The sequence below is a fragment of the Scylla paramamosain genome, chromosome 13, assembly GCF_035594125.1.
Source record: "Scylla paramamosain isolate STU-SP2022 chromosome 13, ASM3559412v1, whole genome shotgun sequence".
Taxonomy (NCBI): domain Eukaryota; kingdom Metazoa; phylum Arthropoda; class Malacostraca; order Decapoda; family Portunidae; genus Scylla; species Scylla paramamosain.
In genome coordinates this window covers 10,454,598-10,470,000 of record NC_087163.1, presented here as the reverse complement: position 1 = coordinate 10,470,000, position 15,403 = coordinate 10,454,598, and the positions used below count along the sequence as shown (strand labels likewise).

The window sequence follows — 15,403 nt, the reverse complement described above, 5'->3', positions numbered from 1 at the left end:
TGTTGGTGAGGACATTACCCTCAGGCCACTACCATCGCCACCACCACCCAGAACGTAACCACTACTCTCTCTCTCTCTCTCTCTCTCTCTCTCTCTCTCTCTCTCTCTCTCTCTCTCTCTCTCTCTAATATATATATATATATATATATATATATATATATATATATATATATATATATATATATATATATATATATATATATATATATATATATATATATATATATATATATATTAGTATAGCCAGGCAGGTTCTTTTCCTCAGATGGTAGGGAAAGTTTTTGATAATTCTGAAAATCTTTGCTAATGAAAACAAGACGGCAAATAGAAGCTATACAGAACAATAGTAATAATAGAGAATGTGCTATTGCCTTTAATCTTGTTTGTTAACAAGAAAACATTCTACCTGGCTAATATATATATATATATATATATATATATATATATATATAGAGAGAGAGAGAGAGAGAGAGAGAGAGAGAGAGAGAGAGAGAGAGAGAGAGAGGCATTCTCTCTCTCTCTCTCTCTCTCTCTCTCTCTCTCTCTCTCTCTCTCTCTCTCTCTCTCTCTCTCAAAATTCCAAGCTGACGTTATAAATTGGAATATATGCATATATGAATATGAATATATGATATAAATTGGAATATGTGCATTAAATCATCAAATAGACAAGAGTACATAAAGCAATAGACACATAGCAGCCAGTACAATCACACACGTACGAATCTATGTATACCAAGATTTTAATAGGTCTGCAGTATATTATTTGCTTATTTATTCATATATGTACTTATTTTAATGGCACCACTCAAGCTGTCATCAGGATGAATTTTTATTTCACGTATAAACTTTGCAAACATTATGACACACACACACACACACACACACACACACACACACACACACACACACACACACACACACACACACATCAACACAGAGTGAGCGAGTGGATTACATGTTATATTCCAATTTATATCGTCAGCTTGGAATTTTGAGTCAGTAAGCTGAGTTTTGAGTCAGAAAATTTGAGGGAAAAATATTGAACCACCAAATCATGTAGACAATTATTTGTATTTCGATCGATATGAAGTTGTTTCTTTTTTGTTTTTAATGAGATGGAGAGAGCAGCCTTTCTCTCTCTCTCTCTCTCTCTCTCTCTCTCTCTCTCTCTCTCTCTCTCTCTCTCTCTCTCTCTCTCTCTCTCTCTCTCTCTCTCTCTCTCTCTCTCTCGCACATATTCACCTGAATTCGAAACCACACATCGTGGATGTCTCAGAATTGCCGAGTTATGATATTCAATGCACCTTTTTGATCTATAGGTGGTATCCTTTTCATTACAAAACCTGCAATAGAAAGTTGTTTTATTTATTAAGTGGACATCTTTTACTGTTTTATCATACATCTTCATAGACTCTTTTTGCGTTTAACCATATGTACTTTATTGCATATATCTCACGTGTTATGTATTATTTATTTATTTACATTTATTTATCTATTTATTTATTTATTCATTTATATATTCATTATTATTATTTTTTTTTTTTCAAGAAATAATTGAAACTAATGCACCTTAATGTAAGTCTTATTTTTAGTTTAAGCCTTCAGTCGACTTATTATTATGTCAGTTACTATAGCTACGTGATGGAACACAATATTATGCAATCAGTATTTGTACAGTATTCAATGTACCTATAATTACATAACTATTAGCACGACACCTCATGGTTTTTCTGGGTATTTGTCATGACCTGGGTCATTCACTGTTTGTTGAAGTACGTTAACGTATTTGTATTTTCTTAACGTTTTTTTTTTTTTTTTATTTATCTATCTATTTATTTATTTATTTATTTATTTATTTTTTTTTTTTGTAGGAATGAAGAGTAATTGATTATATGCGTACAGTGCCATATGACCCGTTACTGGTCTATATTTTGTATGCTCTTCTATTATTCCTTGTCTCATCTGTTATGATGGGTAAGTTTTGTTTTCTTTGTCATTTACATTCGCCAAATGTTATTTTTAATTACTTTTTTTTTTTTTATTCTCTTGTACTTTTCTCATTCTTCTTTCCTTTTTTTCCTCTTCCTTACTCCCTTTCCTCTCCACTCCCCAAAAGTGATGGAAGAGGTGAATGTATAGAAACAGGAGATATTTAACCACTAATGGTTCTCCCATACAGTGAGAAATGTGTTCATTTCTCACTGTAGTACCTTCCATCTTTACTCTGCTTCCGTTTTCACACCTGTTTTTCATAAGACTGTTCTACTTTCAATGTTGAAGGAATATCTGTGTGTGTGTGTGTGTGTGTGTGTGTGTGTGTGTGTGTGTGTGTGTGTGTGTGTGTGTGTGTGTGTGTGTGTGTGTGTGTGTGTGTGTGTGTGTGTGTGTGTGTGTCAGAGAAAGAGAGAAAAAGGGAGGGGAGGTAAAAAAAGTATATAGACATTTTAATTGGAAATAGGTTATGAATTATTCATCAATAAACATTAGCCTGTCTGAATTTCAATGTTTCTCCCCTTCTTCTTTATATAAACTTTCATTCCATCAGATTTTCCCACGCTCCTCCTTTACCACTCCTTCCCCTTACCACTATAACTTCTCTTTTTCTTCTAGCTCTTATCTGTGTTATTATCTCGTGTGTACGTATTACAAGGAAGATACGATCTCAAAGCTTACCTTTTTTTTCTACTCAGATTTAAGTATCATTACAATTCCTAACATGAGAAAATTATTTGTATATTTTATAATATTTAAATTACCTGTATGTTCATCTATCCGTGGTTTTCGAAGTCTTATCACTGTGAACTACACAACATACTTATTTCAATGTTACAAAAATTTTATTTAATTTCACCTCGCTCATTTTAATGCGCACTTGGCAACCAAAAAGATGTCCCACACAGCGCGACAAATCAGTTCCTAGGAAGACCGCGCACGATCAACGCGCTTTTTCTACCATTACCTAAACTGCTGCTGTTGCTAAGTTTATTTTTCCATTCTTTGTCGGCAGCATTTTTTTTTTTAAGTAGGATGAACACTGGCCTAGAGCAAAAAAAATCCAATAAAAAAATAAATAAATAAATAAAAACACTGAGATGCCAGTCCCAGAAAAAAGGGTCCAAAGCGGTAGTCAAAAACTGAAGGTTAAGTATCTTGAAACCTCTCTCTTGATAGCGATAGCGATAGCGATAGTAGATAGCTAGAGATGCAACACTGCGGCGATTAGAGAGAAGCTGAAGACAGTCAGTTAGAGGAGAGGAGTTGATGGGACGAAAAGCTTTTGATTCCATCCTGTCTAGAAGAGCGGTATGAGTGGAACACCCCCATACATGTGGTGCATATTCCATACATGGACGGATAAGGCCCTTGTACAGAGTTAGCAGCTTGGGGCGGCAGGGGGGGGGGGTTGAGAAAAACTGGCAGAGACGTTCCAGAACACCTAACTTCATAGAAGCTGTTTTAGCTAGAGATAAGATGTGAAGTTTCCAGTTCCGATTATATGTCTAGGGCTGAGAACAAGAAGGGCCAATGTCATAAAACCATGTTTTGAGAAAAACGCATTTGAAAAATTGCTTCCTTTATTAAAAATCAGGCAAGTACAGCAAACGAAAGCTTTTTTTTTTTCGTGATTACTTGCCTTTTAACCTGCTATTTCCTGTCCAAGGCATTGCATTATTGTTTTCACTTTGAAGAAAAAAAAAAATATTAGACCAAACTGAAAATTTTAATTCCTGCAAATTGTGCAAAAAAAAAAAAAAAAACAATTGCATGTATGGAGAAAAGTTTTTTAAACATTTTGAAGTTAAGCTATATCGTTCTAGTAGCTATTCTTACAATATCTGTAATATTCTTGCTTGGAATGAAAGAAAACATCCTAAATCAATGGCTAAAGAAAAGTGAAAAAAAAACAAGATTGATTAATTTACAAACTCAAGTAGAATAATCAATCACTAAACAAAAATTGATACATTTTTGACATACTGAGTAACATCCTCAATCAATGGCTAAAGAAATTGAAAAAAAAAACAAGATTGATTCATTAACAAACACAAGTAGATTAACCAAAATAAATAAAAAATTATATTTTTTTAACATGTAGAGTTCAATAGAAAAGTAATGATCCATAGTCATTATGACATCAGTCATAACACTCACAGACAATGGGTTCTTCATCTAAATAAACATCATCTGAAGCATCTTCTGCTGCCTGCAGGCTTCTGTAAAAATGTCTGCTTCCTGCAGAAATAAGTGGAAGGAGATCCATCAAGTCCTTCAACTTTTTGGGTGGAATTTTCCTTGGTCCCTCTTCAAGCTGTGGGAGAATCCAAATGGGTGGTCTTCCTTTTTCCTTTCTTCTTAAATCAAAATGCTGCGGTGCAGCATTTTGGAAAAAGGATGTCCAGCACATAATCTGGCCAATTTCATTTTGATTGTATTCCATCTTCTTAATTTTCATCCAATTTACTTGTTGCCCATTTTTATCTTTGTGGCGGTTCACCAGGGGGCCAGCAGACATATACAAACTTTTAAAATTAATGAAATCTGCTGTTTGCATTTCAGTTTACTTGTAACTTATTTTTTCTATGGATTGCTCTTATTGTTGTGCTCCAGTCCCGTGGCACCTCAATGTTTGTAGCTGTTTTTCTATATTTTTCTATCAAAGCATGTACTGTGTCTGCTTCCATGTGTGTATGGCCAGGTTCTAAGAAAGAATGTGTTATTTTTATCCCCTTACTCCTGGAAACATGCATAAGCATGGCTGCAAATAAATGGTTCCTATTTTGGCCACCACACGAGTCACTGTATAGTCGAATGTCCTTAATGTCTTCTGGGAGGCCATTCAACCATTTCATTACACATGAACCTATTTCTTTTAGCAATAGTTTCATCCCATATCATGCAGTGTGCTTTATTTCCATCCACACTTGTTTCAAAAATGGTTAAGTTATATACAGCAAGTTGTCTCTTGTAGTAAACTATTCCTGTCTGCAACATTGGGCAAGGCAATACTTTCTGGAGGTCAAAGGATGCAGTAACAATTCCTTTGTTTTTAAGAGCAAGCTCTTTATCAGCTCTTTTTTCATTGTAAGCCATCTCTGCTAGTTCATGGTGTTTTGCTTTCTCTTCTTCAATGCGGTTTTTATCATCCTCACTAGCAGTCATTAGAGATGCCTTAAAAGTATCACATTTTTCACAAGTGTCCTGGGATGGGTGATGGAAGGACAGATTGAACTCTTCATTGAAGATTTTTCTGTACATTGATTCTTTTTCTGGTGGTGAGTTGTTTTCATGGCAGTATTTTTGGTACAATCGATACATCTGAGCTATTGTGAGATCTGGATTCAAATATTTTCTTTCTGAGTCTGCCCTAGCATAATGACTTTTCCAGGCCGGAAAGTGGTTGATATGCTTCTTAATCATCTCTAGTGATTTGGGAGATATTTTCTTCTGTTTCCCATGTTTTCCTCTTCCATCTGGTGCTACAATGCCACTTCCAGACTGTCGTATCTTCTCTGTAACAATCCTAGCTCTCTTGAGCGTAATACCAAAAGTAGATAAAAACATCTTTTGACATACTTCCTTTTCAGGTATTGCTTCTTTAAGAAAGTAGTGCCTTGAAAATCTTCGGCTTTCACCTTCACTGCCTCGCAACCGCTGACTTTTCTTATTTTCTTCAATAATCAAACCAAAAAGGATTTGATTTTGTTCTTCAGGTGTCGCATTTCTATAATCCTGGTATAGCCTCCTCCGATCCTCTTCTTTAAACTTCTCATAGCACCTTCTCCGACAGCTTTCTCGGCATGGACTTCTCGTAGGTTGAGCTTTATTCAGTTTTCCTGTTGTGGATACATGTTCTTCTCCTCTCGCTTTCTTCTTTTTGCGAACATTTCTCTCCCACAGTGAGGGTTGCCTTAAACGCTTTCTACTTTGACGTCTTCCTGTTGCCGGTACATCATCTGTTATGAAAGAATTATAACAAGTCAGCACAAATTTAATGAATATAATGCCATTCTTAGCCTAATAAATACTATTCATAAAATTTTTTTTATTAAATTTATTAACGTAATCGTAAAATTTGCAATCAATATCTGAGTCTATAAACTGAAGAAAAATATAGTTTATTACCTAGGATGTCCCCTTCTTCATCACATTCATTTGAAGACGGTTCGTAGTCTTTATCAACTACAGAATCATCTGTATCACTTTCCTCTTGGTTCTCCATTATGACGACCTAGTGAGAAGACTGCAGGAGGGAGACTAGTGGGAGAGCGTGATGTGAGCTGTCAGGCAGGGGACTGTGGCTAGCAGGTTGATTCATGTTGCATCTTGACAATGTCTGATGTACTCTAACGTACATTCACTGATATCACACACATTACTATTGATTTTGATATTAAATAAATAGTAATAAGTCTTGCAACCACATTACTAACAAACAATGGTTATAAAATTATAGTATTATTTTTTTTATAAAGTTATGTACACATGTAAATTATTAACATCATTGGGTGCAAGAAAGGCTGGAGTTGACATTGGCCTCTCACGTGGCCCTCTATGGTTGTAGTAAATGAATGCAACAAGGGCCAATCTCAACATTGGCCTTTCTAGCATGAATATTTTCATTTGTTACTCGACTTTGGCTAGAATAGAGCGCTTATTGTAGCTCCCTGAACCCACGGACGACATTGGCCCTTATAGCACTGATACAGATATAAATTTTTAGTTTAGTGATGGTCTTATCTTCAATTGGCCATTTTTTGACATTGGTCCTTCTTGTTCTCAGCCCTAGATGTAAAGGACATACCGAGGATGTTCAGTGTTGAATAGGAGGACAGTTGAGTATCATTGAAGAAGAGGGGATAGTTGTCTGGAAGGTTGTGTCGAGTTGATAGATGGAGGAATTGAGGTTTGAGGCATTGAACAATACCAAATTTGCTCTGCCCCAATCAGAAATTTTAGAACGATAAAAAAAAAAAGTCAGGCGTTTTGTGGCTTCCCTGCGTGAAATGTTTACTTCCTGAAGTGTTTGATGTCTAAGAAAAGACGTGCAAAAGTGCAGGGTAAGTGTTTACTGATATGTTTACTTCCTGAAGTGTATGATGTCTAAGAAAAGATGTGCAAAAGTGCAGCGTAAGAGTGATCAGGACAAGAAGTTTGGTTTGGAAGGTCATTGATGAATATTAAGAAGAGAGTGGGTGACAGGACAGAAACCTGAAGAACACCACTGTTAATAGATTTAGGAGAACAGTGACCGTCTACCACTAAAACAATAGGAAGGTCAGAAAGGAAACTTGAGATGGTTACAGAGCGAGAAGGATAGAAGCATTTTAATAGATAGCATGGAATATTCAGAGGGTGGATTGAGGAGAGGTAAGAACAAGCCCTGAATCGTCCAAGGTAGAGTTTTTAGCAAAGGTTTGAGCGAAGAGTTCAGCTTTAAAGATAGATGTGATAGCAGTGGTGCCATCTGGATTAATAAAGGAGGGAAAGAAGAAGAAGCGAAGTTATCGGAGATATTTTTAGCTAGATGCCAGAATTCACGAGGGGAGTTAGATCTTGAAAGATTTTGACACTTTCTATTAATGAAAGAGGTTTTGGGTAGTTGAAGAACAGACTTGCCATGGTTCCAGGTAGAAATATAAAGTGCATGAGATTCTAGTGATGGAAGCCTTAAGTCCCTTTTGTGGGCCACTTCTCTATCATGTATAGTACGAGAACAAAGCCAAGGTTTGGAAGGTTAAGGTCGAGAAAAAGAGTGAGGAATGTACGCCTCCATGTCAGACACCGTCACCTTTGTTATGCGCTCGGCACACAAAGACGTGTTTCTTACACAGAAGCATTAGTCATTCCAAAGAGAATCAGCAAAGTACCTCCTCAGGTCCCCCCAACTAGCAGAGGCAAAACGCCAGAAGCATTTCCGCTTAGGGGGATCCTGAGGAGGGATTGGAGCGACAGGACAAGATACAGATATAAGATTGTGATCGGATGAGCCCAACGGAGAAGAGAGGGTGACAGCATAAGCAGAAGGATCAGAGGTCAGGAAAAGGTCAAGAATGTTGGGCGTATCTCCAAGACAGTCAGGAATGCGAAAAGGCTGTTGCACCATTTTCTCTAGGTCGTGAATAGCAAAGTTAAAGGCTAGTTCACCAGGGTGGTCAGTGAAGGGAGAGGAAAGCCAAAGCTGGTGGTGAACATTGAAGTCTCCAGGAATGGAGATCTCTGCAAAAGGGAAGAGAATCAGAATGTGCTGCACTTTGGAAGTTAAGTAGTCAAAGAATTTCTTATAGTCAAAGGAATTAGGTGAGAGGTATACAGCACAGATAAGTTTAGTTTGAGAGTGACTCTGTAGTCGTAGCCAGATGGTGGAAAACTCGGAAGATTCAAGAGCGTGGGCACGAGAGCAGGTTAAGTCGTTGCGCACATAAACGCAGTTTTGGAATGAAAATGAGGATAGGGAAAGTAGGAGGGAACAGAAAAGGAGCTACTGTCAATTGCCTCAGACACCTGTGTTTCAGTAAGGAAAAGAAGATGGGGTTTAGAAGAGGAGAGGTGATGTTCAACAGATTGAAAATTAGATATAGGACAGCGAATGTTGCGGAAGTTAACGAAGAAAAAGTTGAGAGGGGTGTCAAGACACTTAGGGTCGTTATCAGAAGACCAGTCCGACCTGGGGACATTTGTGGTCCCCTCCCCAGATGTGGACTCCGAGGCTGGTGTAAGAGTCGCCATGATAATTTTGGGGGTATGTGTTATTAGGTACTTGTAGTTTTGTGTGGAGGAAGAGAGTTATCTTTAGAGGGCAGTCTGTGACTGTCCCTTGTGTTGTGAGACACAAAGGGAAATGTTTAGTGAGATCACAGCTGGGTTTAATAGGTTCACAACATCCCCTGATCCAGTGCTTTAGACTTCACTGGGAGTAATTATCGTTTCGCCAGGTGCCTTCTGCCTCCTCCACTTCACTACCTCCTCCACTTATATAATGCATGGTGACTTGCCAAGGTAGTCATTATTAACGCGATGATCCGCCAAGGCGATCATTATTGCTACGCCCTTAGCTCCTTGCTTAAGTATAACAGTATGCTGTTAGTACAATGACATTGGAGTCAAGCACCGCACGTCTCTGCTACGGGCGACTTTTTGGAGTTGATCGGTTCCAAGTGCCGTATGGTGATTTGGTTATTTTCAAGTTAGGCCCGTGGGCACCGGTTTCGTCTTGGGCCACGGCGAACCGAGGCAACAGCCAAGGAACGCCAAGGCGTGTTTCTTCCTCCTCTTTTTCCGCCTCTCAGGACAGTAAATGGCCCAGACACGATGAGGATAAGTTAGGGAACAAAATTAAGAGAAGAAATGTTGGACCATAAGGCTCGTTTAGCGAGTACCAGTGTTCGCCCCCGCTGCCAGGTGGTAGTCAGCACTGCTAGGCTGACCCTGAGAACGTCACTACTTCACCTAACCATAAACTTGATCTTCTCACGAAGCTTATAAAGACCAGACAGACTCTGCTCCTGGTATCTTGCTCACAAGCGAGTGTGATTTTAGCAGGGTTGGAAAAAGCCCAGGTAAAAGAAAAAAAAATTTTGGGGGGGATTTTATTATTTTTTTCATTATATATATATATATATATATATATATATATATATATATATATATATATATATATATATATATATATATATATATAATAAACGCTTTTATTATTCAGGCGGTTGACAAACTGGAAATGTACAGAGGGGGTGGGATAGTACTTAACATTAATCCTAAAGCTAAGTCTAATCTAGAAGGGAAATACTATTGATTGATGGCTCGCACCATGGTGGGAATCGCGCTGAGTCTGTACCGGTTCGTGCGCGGCGCCTTTATGGGCGTTATCTTGTGGTGTCTGGTGGCACGGACCGGGCGAGGCGCGTCAGGCGGCAGCATGTGTCTGAGACGTGGATGATGCAGCAGTCCCCTTCCAAACTTCTCCAGAGCCTCTCGGTTGCTGGTGGATAGTCTGGACAGACTCAGGGTGCTCAGGGCTTTTCATCATAGGTGGTGTAGGCAGGGCCAAGGATGACCCTGCACGCCCTTTTCTGCACACTCTCCAGCTGTAGCTGTTGAGTGTGTGTGAGGGAGGAGGACCACGCTGGGGAGGCATACATGAGCTTGGGGAGGATGAAAGTGATGTACACCCCCCTTAACTCGTCTGTCGGCGTCCCCAGCGAACTGAGTATGCGCTGCATGTACAGCCTGTAGGTAGCGGATCTTACGGTGCTGGCGACATGCTGCTTCCAGGTCAGCCGGTCGTCCGCGGTGACTCCTAGAAGCTTAGCACATCGGACCATCTGGAGGGGTAAGGGTCCACTGTGAGCTGGGGGAGGGGGTACTGGTACAGAGGAGGTACAGAAATGCTTCACCACAGTTTTGCTGTGGTTGATGGTCATCCTGCCCTCCTCCGTCCACGTCTGCAGTCGCTCCAGAACTGCTTGCAGTGTGTGTGTGTGTGTGTGTGTGTGTGTGTGTGTGTGTGTAAATCAGTTTAAATAGGCAATTAAAAAGTAATTTAGTGTGACAAAAGGTTTAAAGTGTTGTTTTTTTTCATGTAGGAGGGACACCGAGCAAGAACAAAAAAATAAATAAATAAATATATATATATATATATATATATATATATATATATATATATATATATATATATATATATATATATATATATATATATATATATAATAAAAAAAAAGGGCCCACTGAGGTGCCGATCCTGAACAGACTGAAAAGTGGTCGGCAAAAATTAAAGGGTAAGTGTATTGAAACCTCCCTCTTGAAAGAGTTCTAGTCACAGGAAAGAGGAAATACAAAAGCAGGAAGAGAGTTTCAGAGTTTACTAGAGAAAGAGATGAATAATTAAGTATAGTTGTTAACTTTTGCATTAGAGAGGTGGACAGAATAGGGGATAAGAGAAAGAAGAAGGTTTAGTGCAACAAGGCCGCGTGGGGAGAAGAGGCATGCAGTTAGCATGTTCAGAAGAGCAGTTAGTATGAAAATAGCGGCAGAAGATAGCAATGAGAGAGAGAGGCTGAAGACAGTCAGTTAGAAAAGAGGAGTTGATAAGACGAAAAGCTTTTTATTCCACCCTATCTAAAAGACCGTTATGAGTGGAGCCCCCTTATACATGTAAAGCATACTCCATATATGGGTGGATAAGGCCCCTGTACAGAGCTAGTAGCCTGGGAGGGGGGGATGGGAAAAACTGGTGGAGATGACTCAAAACGCATAACTTAATAGAAGCTGTTTTAGATGGAAATGAGATGTGAAGTTTCCAGTTTAGATTATAAGTAAAGGACAGACAGAGGATGTTCATTGTAGAAGAGAGGAACAGTTACATGTCATTAAAGAAAAGGAGATAGTTATCTGGAAAGATTAAGCAAAGTTATTGGAGATGTTTTTGGCTTGGTGCCAGAAGTTACAAAGGGAGTTAGATCTTCAAAGATTTTGATACTTTCTGTTAATGAAGAACAAACACTTGTTAAGGTCGTGCTGATAACGGTTGGCCCGGTTGGACAAATTCTGTGTTAACTTGTACTATACAGCAAAATGAACGGTCATGCATGATTACTTTTACATTTTTTTTTTTTTTATGTATTATTTATCAATGTGATGTAAAACTAAATTTCGATATGTAAAAAAATAAATAAATAAATAAAAAATATATATAAAAATAGGCTGTTTTTTTTATTTAATTTTTATTTATTTATTTTATTTTTTTATTTTTTTTTATTTATTTTTTTTCTATTCATTTATTATTTATTTATTTATTATTATTATTATTATTTATTTTTTTTTTTTAAGGAGGTTTATTTAATGCCAACTCTGGATTTTAGTGGTTTTCATGACATGTTTTCTTCAGATGGTGAGGGTGGTGAAGTGTGTGAAGTGGAGTCAAATAATCCAGGCCTCCTTGATGGCTTAGACGCTTTCGTCCCCACTCATTCCGTTCTTCAGGCTACTGCTGCTGCTGATGATGATGCAGATTTTCTCAGAGCGTCGAGTCATCTCTGATGATTTTTGAGGGGAGGAAGCCTGAGGTATTGGCTCTTAGCTGACAGTGTTAAATCAACTTCTAATAGGATTAAAGTGCCCAACAATGTTCCTAACATGAAGGTCCATGAGACTAATCCAGCCATTGTCATGACCATGAGTGTGGGGGTTAAGCTTGTGGATTCTCGAGTAACCCATACCAATGGCTTGTTAACAAAAAGCCTTGATTCCTGTTGTTCAGTGCATCAGTAACATCGGGTAAAAGAAAGGCAAGGCAGTTAACAGTTACCCACAAGTCTTACATGATACCTTTAGGTTTTTAATCTCTGTCATTAATTACCTTAACCAGTTAAGAAAAGAAGTGGCATGCATTCATGTCAACGACACTGTCTTAGCAGAACTGTGTAAGTGGAAGGGTGAAGTTTGGGACAGACAATCTTTTGCCCTTTGATGTGATGAAATGTGCCGAGAATTGGAAAGACCTTTTTTCCCGTCCCTAGAAAAACATCCAAGGCTAGACTTCAGGGCTAGGAGTCCAGCGCCTAATAGGCAAGACACCAGGAGGCTTTACCGCTCTCGAGCTAAGTCTAAGTTCCCTTCGAGGCCTTTTCTTTTTTTTAGGTCGAAGGCAGTCCCAGGGAAGGAAACAGCTTTACAAAGCCCTCAAGTAATGCAACCTCTAGTGAGTACTAAGCCTTATTACATCCTCGTTAACATCCCATAATTTTTTTGTGGGGAGTAAGATTTTTTTCATCCAGACTCCTATGGCAAGCTTTATCCAGGGATGAGTGGATATTCACGATATTGTGTATGGTAAAGTCTGGAGTTTGAAAGATTATGCCACGGCCACGAGGGCCTATCCCAGCCACACTTCAAATTTCGCTCTTAATTCAGACAGCGGGCTGGATTGTATGCACTGAGACCAGCAGGGAGGCTAACTTAATACCACATAATTTTCTCCTAAGTAATATTACTGTTTTTGACTTATCTTCTCACTTTCTGATATTCTTATTTTCCAGTCTTCATTAAACTGTATCTACATTATACACAAAGCCTACTATGTCTAGAGATTCTACTATGTTTAAATACGTGCTGGGAGCCCGCACCTGACCGAGGAGGCAGGATGCCTGACCCAACTCTCCCTCGACTACCTTCACCTCTCCCCACAGAAAGGCGCCACCATCCATCTCTGAAGCCTCATGGTCTTGTAGTTAGTCCTGTAGCTAGTTAGGATGATCTTCACATGTTAGTGAAGACCCTTTTGATAGGATTAAGTATTTACCCTTCCATTGTGTTTTGTTTCATAATTCATGTAAGTGTTTTTTTTTTCTTCCTTATCCTGCACGCTAAGCTCCGCATACCAGACCACGCCGCCCAACCATAAGGTAGCATATGCCTCCCACATAGGAAAGGATTAAGTTGTCATAGTTCAAAGGTTCTAGTCCTTCACTACTGGGTCACAGGGAGTGTGGAGGCTGTATCTCACACATCCGTGAAGAGCTTGGACCGCGACAATTACCTGTGCAGAGTTGTTTGCCCAGACCCCTTAATTTGTCTCTTGCTGACAGAGAAGCTCTGTCAGCAAGAGTATGTGATCCCACTATAGATTTCTGTTTTTATCTATATGTATTACCTACAAGGGAAGAAGATGGCACAGCCAAGATAATTCTAAATTTGAAATAAATAAATAAATAAATAAATATGTAAAACATACACATTTCACATTAGACTCTCTTAAGGATATAATGAATCTAATTCAGCCATATTGTTATTTCATAAACACTGACCTCAAGGATACCTACCTCCCTGCTTAGAGAAAACCTGAGGATAGAAAATGGCTGCGTTTTATGGGGAAGAGCCAACATTTCCAACTTACCTGTGTTTCTCAGGGGCTGACCTCTGCACCACACATATTTACGGTGTTACTCATTCCAGTCTTATCTCAGATGTTTCAGACTACAAACAGTTGACGTTAAAAACTCAGTCTTGACCCCTACCCAAGATGTGGGATTTTTAGGAATAACTCTCTGTTAGGAATAACTCCTGTCCTCTAGAAATAGAAATCCACACTGATGCCGGCCTAACAGGATGGGGGCAAATGTTGGTAACACAAAGACAGGTCATTAGGTTCATGGTGAGTTTGATCATATACATTGTCTGGAACTAAAGGGCTTTCTATTGGGATAAAACTCTCAATAAGTGTTGCAATCGGACTCACATTCACCTTCGGTCTAATAATACCACTGCTGTTGCTTTTATAGACTGATGTCACACACAAAATTTGTCCTTAATGTAAAAAGAATTTTTTGCTTTCAGACCCGGCTGAGAGGAATCACTTTTATCAGCAGAAAATATCAAAGGGATTGACAATATTGAAGTAGATGAAGAATCCAGGATTAAGAAGAAAGTTATTGTGTGTGTGACTTGTATCTTCAAAATGTTTGCATAATAAATTAATATTCAGTTACCTACATATGTATCCTAGAAACCAAACCCATATGCATTATATACCTTCAAAATTGACTGGGCTAATATGAACTCTTATGCCTTTCCATCTTTACCTGTCATTGGCAGGACGTTAAAATGCTTTAGAAAGAAAGGGCAACGTCACTAACAATCCTCCCGTTTTGGGTAACCCAGGTTTGGTTTATGACAGCAATCCAATTACTGGCGGCAACCCCATTTATTCTCCCACTATAATTATTGACGCTCCTTCTTAGTCCTTCCACAAGACCCATCTTACATACATCCACGGATCCCAAAGTTAATATTAACAGCCATGATGCCTTTTCGCCTTTCGCCAGAAGTTGTCAGATTTCTACTTCGGTCAGTATGGGTTACATATCAAAAGGTGGATATCTGTTTGTATCCGTAGGAAAGTTGATCTAGTTCAACCATCTCTAAGTTTTTTTTTCATTAGATTTCTTGTTGCAAGAGTTTATAAAGGAGAAGGGGCGGGATTATAGCACCATGAATACCATGCGATCAGCTATTTCAGCCATTGTTAATATTGATGACAAACCTGCGGGACAGCACTCACTAGTTAACAGATTCATGAAGGCAGCGTTTCAGGAAAAAGCATCTCTCCCTCGGCACCTCACCGCCTGGGATCTGGAGTTAGTCCTGAATCACATATGGAGTCTAGAACCAAACAAAAAGAGCCTAGGACCAAACAAAAATTTGTCCATGATTCAGTTGTCGAGAAATTTAGTCAACATGGTCAAACCTTACATTAACTGGACGCTAGAAGCATGACCATTTCAGAATGTAAAGTATCGTTTAGGATTGGAGACCTCCTAAAAACATCCAGTCCAGAAGGCCACTTATCAGAACTTGTCCAAACAGACGTTTGTCTGTATACACAACAATATTTTTTTTTTTGGTG

The 15,403-nt window shown here is 38.7% G+C and overlaps 1 long non-coding RNA gene across 1 annotated transcript in view; it reads left to right on the top strand.

The window, feature by feature from the left end:
* The window catches only part of LOC135106164 (uncharacterized), a 16,727-nt gene extending 1,796 nt beyond the window's left edge, over positions 1-14,931 (top strand). The window contains exon 3 of the long non-coding RNA XR_010271147.1: positions 14,335-14,931. This is a non-coding gene — a long non-coding RNA (uncharacterized LOC135106164). The remainder of the gene's footprint in view (positions 1-14,334) is intronic.
* The last annotated feature ends 472 nt before the right edge of the window (positions 14,932-15,403 follow it).